The 8,305-nt window shown below is 41.5% G+C and overlaps 1 long non-coding RNA gene across 1 annotated transcript; it reads right to left on the bottom strand.

The window, feature by feature from the left end:
• Window positions 1–787: 787 nt before the first annotated feature.
• LOC308473061 lies at window positions 788–8,019 on the bottom strand. Its single transcript, XR_013983883.1, has 3 exons — window positions 7,945–8,019; window positions 2,068–2,172; window positions 788–866 (listed from the first exon to the last, which is right to left on the bottom strand). It is a non-coding gene; the product is annotated as an uncharacterized lncRNA (long non-coding RNA).
• Between the last annotated feature and the right edge of the window lie 286 nt (window positions 8,020–8,305).

The following is an 8,305-nucleotide window of genomic DNA, read 5'->3' as shown; positions in this document are numbered from 1 at the left end:
TGGGTCACCCCAAATTCACCATCAGATAACATAGCATGTCCATGGCTACAGCCTGCACCAAAAAAATCACGCAACCCCACTGTTGCCTGGGGCTGCAATGGTGCAAAAACGTGGTTACAAAGCACGGATCCACATGGATTCTCAGGATTTTTGCATTGGGCTACCCCAAACTCACCGTCAAATCACATGTCTGTGGCCACAGCATGAAGCACAAAAATGATACATCCACCGTTTCATTCAGAATTTTTTTTCTTGTTTTCCTCCTCTAAAAACTATGTGCGTGTTATGGTCAGGTGCGTGTTATAGAGCGAAAAATACGGTACATCCTTAGTTTCACAAAACCTGGGAACCTAAGGCAACTACCTTTCAAAATGGAGATTTGCAACCAAATAGCCTCCCATGTGATCTAAGGTTAATCATTCACATGTTAGTTACTAGAGAACAACAATAGTTTATTAGCAACCCATTAAGGAGCTCAGAGACCACTACGTGCTGTTCTTTAGCTTGAATGGAATCTTCCAGTGTTAAACCCTTTCAGCAATACACATAGCCATTTTCCATTTCGGTGTAAATTAAATAATTAACACTTCCTTCATCTCTGCTTTTTGCAGGGAGACCAGATGTAATTTGGAAGATGATTGGATCTCCTGATTCCCCCCCCCCCCCGTATACCAACATACCTGGCACACAGTTAAGTATCCATGTGCGAGAGGAAGCTCTCATTTTCATTTTTTTACATGTTATATGAATTGCATGTTACATGAATTGATTTTTGTGGGGTACTTACTGATACTGTTGAGTTGGGGGGGGGGGATAGTCAGTCTGAATGATACTCTGAGTCCTTTCCGATTCCTGAGATCCTGTAACTGTGAAGGTAGTGGTTAAGAGTAGTAGACTCATAATCTGGTGAACCCGGTTCGCGTCCCTGCTCCTCCACATGCAGCTGCTGGGTGACCTTGGGCTAGTCACACTTCTCTGAAGTCTCTCAGCCTCACTCACCTCACAGAGTGTTTGTTGTGGGGGAGGAAGGGAAAGGAGATTGTCAGCTGCTTTGAGACTCTCTAGGGTAGGGATATCAAATCCAAACTCTCTATAACAGCAAGCTTGCTAACTCAGTTCCTTTATTAAGGTACTGACATTGGCTAGTTAAGCACCATGATTAGCATACCCCACAAAATTACCCCGTGCTTCCCCTTCCCTCCCCTAGCTGCAATGTAGGAGAGCAATAGCTGGACTTGTCTATATGTGAGCTGGAAGCAAGCTAGAAGTTGAAGACAGAGAGACATGTCTTGCTCTGCGCTGGATCTAAAGCTGTGACTAATGGAGAAGCGAGATCTGTTGGGGTGTAAATGCTGCGAGCACCTCCATCTTATGCTCAGGTTGCATATATGTTTAAATAAACCCATATATCCTAAAGACACCACAGCCTCTGCTGAGCTTCATTCCCAGGAAACTGAATCCTGGATGAACATTTGGAACCCCTGGAGTCTCTCATTGCTCAGAGACTGGGGTAGGGATTAACAATATTGTGGTGTTTTTTTCCAAGTTGTTTCTAACTGCTCATCTCATAAGTTGTCAGGCACTTTGGGCCCAATTTTGTAGAAAAGTGGCAAACAAATAAACAGATGATGGATAGAACAGGAGTTCTGGGGGAAGAGGAACTGAATCCTTCCCGCCATACCATTTCCTTGATTTTAATTACTGTTAAACTACACTACATAACAATTACCCCTCTCCCCAGCAGCGTTCCCTCCTTTAGTTAAAAAATGACAGGGCCTCTATGTGGTTCTTAGCGAAAGAGAAGCTTGGCAAAGAGTTGGGACTCTCAGAATGTAGAGAAAATTTAGACGGGAGTCAGAATCCAAAAGGTTTAAGAAAAGTAGCCTTGCATATACTTCAACACCTTGGTGTTTGCAAAATTCCATTTGGTTCCTGCTTATTTTGTTATTGTCCGATGTGTATATTTTGGATTTTCCCTTTTATTCAACATGAAAATCTGTGGACCAGATTTTCTGCTTTCCATGTTTATATGTGGGCAAGGCAGGGGGAATACTACAGCAGGCCTACCTTCTAGTCTTCTTTATCTCTCAGCATCTGGAAAGCAGGAAGGACTTGGTCAAATGTCAGTGAAAGGAAAGCTTCTTGAGGGGACACTGTCGGATCAAGTATATCCTGGTCTCCATTTTAAAAAAGAAAGAAAGAAAGAGAGCTTAAAGATGTGCACAAAACAGTTCATATGGGAAGCAGTGAGTCCAACACACATTTCCTTTTCACTGATTTTTAAACAAAATAATAGCAGGAGTTGAGGGATTCCCAGAAGACTCATCTGCAACCGTCTCAGAGCCCAGAATCCGAGCTTCCTGCAGGGCTCTAAGAAAACCAAGATTTGTATCTAGAGTTCCAGATTTGAGTCCATATTTGGCAGGAAAGGAATAACATGCTGGCTGCACACTGCAAAAACAAGTGAGAGAGTAAGGAAAGCAAGTACTTGCTTGAAAGAAACATGTTGCAAGGCATGCAAAACAAGGGCAGATTGTATAGCCTTCAGTAGCATTTGTAAATTACAAAAAACAAACACTTTTCAGGTTAGAGAGTTGACTATTAGAGCAGGCAAAAGGTACATATACCAGTCTGGGCTATTTATTCATAACTGTATTGACATTTTTGTGGATTTATTATCTCTTGATGCATGCTATATTTTTAGAGTTGATTTGTTATCAAACCTGAGACCTTTAAGAATGTTGCAGGCAAAAGAGAAATCCACATACATAAATAAATGTTTAAATGGGTATGAATGATCTGTCAGATATCCAACTTTTGCCTAAAAATGCATTGAATTCAGGGGGATTTCAGGCAGCTATTTATTGAGCCACTGGAGCACAATTTTTGCAGTGTCCAAATGATGTCATCATCATTAAAAGGCAAGCCCATATTTTTGCCTCCATTTAATCCAGATTTAACCTTTCCAGCAAAGATCTGCGAAGTTTTTTAAAAAATAAATAAATAAATCTGGAAGCACCCTATGATAATCAAGGTTCATGTAAGAATGTATTTAACATTTTAAACATTCATCTACAACAGTAAGTTTAGTTTAAGTTCTGGCTGGTTTACATTCCGGTCAATATAAATGCCACTCTAATATAAGTGCCACTCTCATATAGTACTAATTATCCCACATAGATGATTCTAGGAGACGTAAAGTGGCATTTTCTGGGTGTATAAGTCTTTATGGTTAGGAAGGCAAGGAGTCTCCTTCTGACTGCCTACACACCATGTTTTCATGGGATATGAAGTTGCTGGTCAAGAAACCAGCTCCACCCAGTGAAACTGCATAGATGGATTTGGCACTCATGCCAAAGATGGCTGTGAAACCAGCTTAAAATCATCATTTATAAGTCTGTTTTCTCATTCTACCTGTGCCAGTAATGCTCTCTAGAGGTGCCAGTCTCTTCGGCTGATAAAAGTGGTAGTTAGAGTCTAACTTTTTAACTTGTTCTATTTGGCGGTACAAAATATTGGCTTCCTCAAGATGAAAATTGTGTGTGAGGGGGTGCTACTGCAGAGTAGATGAGAGGAAAGGAAAGCTCAGTTGCACACGCTCAAATGGAAAATCAGAGTTGGCTACAACCCAGTATCTCTTTCTCAGAGGTTGATACACATGAGATGGGCTCCACGACAGATGGTGTGTTTGAACCCCCCATTCCCCCGTAACTTACTTATGAGGACTTCCACAGCCAGAGGATGGCAAGTCACATTAGACTGAGCAGCCATTTCAGCGAATCTTGGGTTCCACTTCCAAATGGCACCAAGATCTCAATAGGGAAGTGCTGCTCAAGGTCTCTAGATGGCTACCACCAGCATTACATGGAATCGAAACCAGATGCTTATCCCCACTGCCTGAGGTGTAATGGGTGGCTAGCAAACAAACTGCTTTTGGGATGGCGGCACCCTGACTATGGAACCCTCTTGCCAGAGAAGCCTGCCTAGTGCCTCCTTTGTCATGTCAGGAATGGGCAAAGATTGCTAAAACAAAACAAAAAAATCTCAGGTCTTTCCTGGAAATTTACTATTCATTCTTGCTGATGAGCCTTACCTCGCTCTCTTAATAATTTTGTTGCTTTACAAAAAATATTTGTGCCTTAAGGCGCCCTGAAATATTTTAAGCCTGGGGTAGAAATACCTGTAATAAACACTGCCAGTCCATGTAGACAGTACTGAGCTGGAAGGACCAATAGCCTGAGTCATTATAAGGCAACTTCTTATGTTTTGCAAATTACTCTAAAAGCCATTGAAGTAAATATGTTGTTAGTGCTCCTCTGTCTCTACTGATGTGTCAAAAAGTTACAGTAGTTTGGCGGGTTGAATGTTGTTTTTTAAAAGAGGCAAGTGGGACACAGTCATACCGCAAGATGCTACAATCTGAACCAAACCACCACATATATGGTAACTACAAATTATGTTTCATATTACGTAAATAAGCATAAAAGTTCTCCTCCTGACAGCCAATAGGACAAAGGCAAAGTTTTATTTCATTCTCCCTAGCCAAATGCCACAGGATGTCTGTGCTTTGTAATTTTAGTTTATTGCTCATTCCTGCCCTTTCCTCATCTTTCCTTAATTAGACAGCATCTTTCCTTAATTAGACAGCTCTGAATATTGGCATTAGCAAACTATTGCCAATAGGATATAGTGTGACTTAATTATTCTAAAGCCAAGTGGTGACATTTCCTTGGCAATGGTCCTCTACCATAAGGTACACACAAAGGGTGCCACCATGATGGTTTTTGTTGGAAAGGGGTGCAGCTCTTCTGAACGGAAAGCTAAAAGTATTTGAGCAGGAAACAAAAGGCAGGGAAATCAGGCCATCTCCTGATGGTCACACAGAGGTAAAAGACACACTGCGCATTTCAAGCACATGGCTTCCCCCAGAGAATCCTGGGAACTGTAGTTTGTTAAGGGTACTGGGGATTATAGTTCTGTGAGTTCCCAGGATTCCTTCGGGAAGTCATTAGAAATTGGCACCACTGTAACTTTTACTCCTAATGCTGTCATGTGTGGGCAGATTTTTTTTAAACTCAAATTGTAGAACAAAACAAAAAACAATATAGGCACATGGTATGCAAACAGCAAAAGATCTAGCCTCACATGGTTTTGAAATTCCATATGACAACTACTCCAAATCTTTTTATGACTCCCTTGGGGTCCCCCCCCATCTCCTCCCCCAAAGTTCTCTCCAATTCCACTTAAGTACACAAGAAATAAGAAATGAACATTAAACTATAGCAGAACAATTAAAACCCTGGTAAAGCAAGTGTCAATTTGAAACCCCTCTAAGTGCCATTGGCTGGTCTGGAATCTAAACATTAGCTACATAAAGCAATTTAAATGTGTATATTGCCAACAGTGATTTGTGCAAAGGCACAAGTCCTATCTGAGAGTAATGGGCATCTTTGAAAAGAGTGTTCTCAGTACTATCCATTAGGAATATCTAAATGAAGAGCGGAGTAAAAGAGGACACCATGAAGCACACTATATTCGGAATGAAAACATAACACTATTAAAAGCTGCAGCAAGGGTGCCCCTGTGTGGACACAACAAAATACTCTGATCGGTACAAATGGGATCTTTAGTGAAGGTCTACTCAAAACGTCTTTAAAGAAAACTTTCTGCCCTAGTTAACAGACTACAAATAAGTAAAAGCAACCATGATATATTTCAAGAAAGAAACCCACTTCATGGTTTATTACACTTCTTCCCAAAACATTTTGTAACTGATACCTGTCTGGTAATAAATCACACTAACACATCCTACAAGTTTTTCTAAGTGTGTATATTGTGAATAGCATAATTAATTCAGCAAGATCTGAATGTGTGTGTATAGACAGACAGACAGATAGATATCAGAGAGAATACTACTATTATTGTGACAACAACAACACCCACTATATTTGCATCAAAAATATCCTAATAGCCTTAGAGCATCTATTGCTATTTAGGATGTAACAAAAGCATAACAATTCCAAACTGCAAATTACTAGCAGCTCCTAGTTTTACCTTTGACCAAACTACACCTTACATTAGACATAGGTAGGTATTGTAGAATTCTTTCTAAAAAAATTCAGAGCAGCTATAAGGGGCCTCAGGAGTCAGACTCCATCGCACAAAGTGGGGGCTAACTCTTCTTCCCATCCCATAGTCCTGATGAAACCACACACCCATAGCTTCTATTTGGCATGGGAGTGAAGCAGCCATTCAGGAGATAGCATTCTGGGACTGATAAATTAAAAACTTTGTTGATGAATAGCAGGAAAATCAAATGCCCTATAAGAGTGGGAGTGAAAAAGGCAAGTGTGCTCCAAGTTCCGTCCATTTTTGCAGAAAAAAAGTCACCACATTTTGGGGACTTTTCCACATGCTGAAATTACATATCCAATGAACCTTCAGGATTGGTGCTGGTATTGTCATTGTGCTTTCTTAAATCCAGTGCCAGAAGTAGCTGTCTTTGCAATACAAGAGAGGAACAGTAGGCTGCAGAAGATAGCCACTGGTGAGATGTTTCAAGAGTGCATTGCAGTGTTTACCTGAGTTCAGTCTCCTTTGGAATGAGGTCACTGAATGTGGACTACATGCTTCTCCATGTCCCCATTTCATCATCGCAACAACCCTGTGAGGTGTGTTAGACTGAATGAGCTTGATGGGCCTAAGTCCACCCAGTGAGCTTCATGGCTGAGTAAAGGTTTGAACCAGGCACAGGCAAACTCCGGCCCTTCAGATGTTTGGGACTACAATTCCCATTATACCCTAGCAAACAGGACCAGTGGTCAGGGATGATGGGAATTGTAGTCCCGAACATCTGGAGGGCCGGAGTTTGCCTATGCCTGAACTTGAACCCTGATCTCCTAGGTCTCTCCAAGGCTAAACTCCCCCACCAGTCCTGCTCTCCACTTTCTTTTAGGGCTTTTGCCTGGCTGGAATGTGTCCTTCAACAGTAATAATGCCTCTTTCTTGCCTGGCTGAAGGATGGTACGGCACTGTAAGAAATGTTCTAGTTCTCTTGAGAATAACTTTGGGATATCTTCAAGGATGAGACAAAAGGTCATTTTCCAAGGAGCGAGTGCATGATAACTATAAACCGAGTTGCTTCAGAAATGATTAGAAATAAAATGCAGTCAGTGCCTCAGAGACATACTGCACAATCCTCCTCAGTTGCATTTTCTTAACTTATCACATGGATTTCAGAATGTGGTGCCCAAGTACATAAAGTAGATCTTTATCATTATTTACTAGACTGTTCATTGTATTCTGAACTAAGAGCAAAGTTTATCGTGAAATTGTTAAGTAAGATACCTGATGATGCAGAAAAAATTACATATTTGTTGTCCAAGTGTGACAAATTTGTGACAGAGCTACAAGATTTGCAGTGGCAGCTCAAAAGCTGAGGAGAATTTTTATCAAGGCTAATACAGTAAATGCAATTATTTAATTGGATGATTTAATTTAGAAAGTTACCTGGATGCTTTAAAATGTAAAATTTGCTTAACCACTTGTATTTTGATATAGATTTTCTTTTTTTCTTTTTTAACCTTTGCATACATATTATGTTATTATTGGTATTTTGACATATTTTAATATAAAGGCATACTTTGGTGCACACTGTTCTTCAAGATTTTATCAGTTTATATTATTTTCCTTTTCTTTGGTTGATATGACCAAGGTGGTCGAAATAACAATTAACAAGTTAAACCACACGATCCCGTGTAGGTCTACTCGGAAGGAAGTCCCTCGAAGTTCAACGGGGCTTACTCTCAGGTAAGTGGGCACAGGTTACCTGGGAGTTCGCCTCACTGAACATGGGGGAAATTGCTCTGAATAGACCTGCACAGGATCAGACCTCCTGAACAAGACGCAGAAGAGCGCAAAAGAATGATCTCGCTGGCAACTCACCCTGAACACAGTTTTCTCAAGGCAACTCCCGGCAGCAAAAATAGGGGAAATGCTTAACCCAGGACACTGACAAAAACAACAACACAAGACATCGGCTGCATCTGAGGGGACTGGACAAGTTTCTCCAATATTTGGACTCCAACTCCCATCAGCCGCAGCCAGCACGGCCAATGGTCATGGATGATGGGAGTTGTAGTCTAGCGAACATCTGGCGGGCCGCTGCTTTCCTGGGACGAACCCTGAGGGGAAACCTTCAAGAACCGGAAGGATAGGCTGCTTGTGACCACCATGCCCGCCGTTTCTCCCGCCCTCCAGCTGGGCGGCAGGGAAAAGCTTGCGCACAGCGCGCCGCCCCCGACGC

Source organism: Podarcis pityusensis (genome assembly GCF_964106645.2).
Source record: "Podarcis pityusensis genome assembly, chromosome: 3".
NCBI lineage: Eukaryota > Metazoa > Chordata > Lepidosauria > Squamata > Lacertidae > Podarcis > Podarcis pityusensis.
Note: the sequence above shows the minus strand (reverse complement) of the source record. Positions and strands in the feature narration are given on the sequence as shown.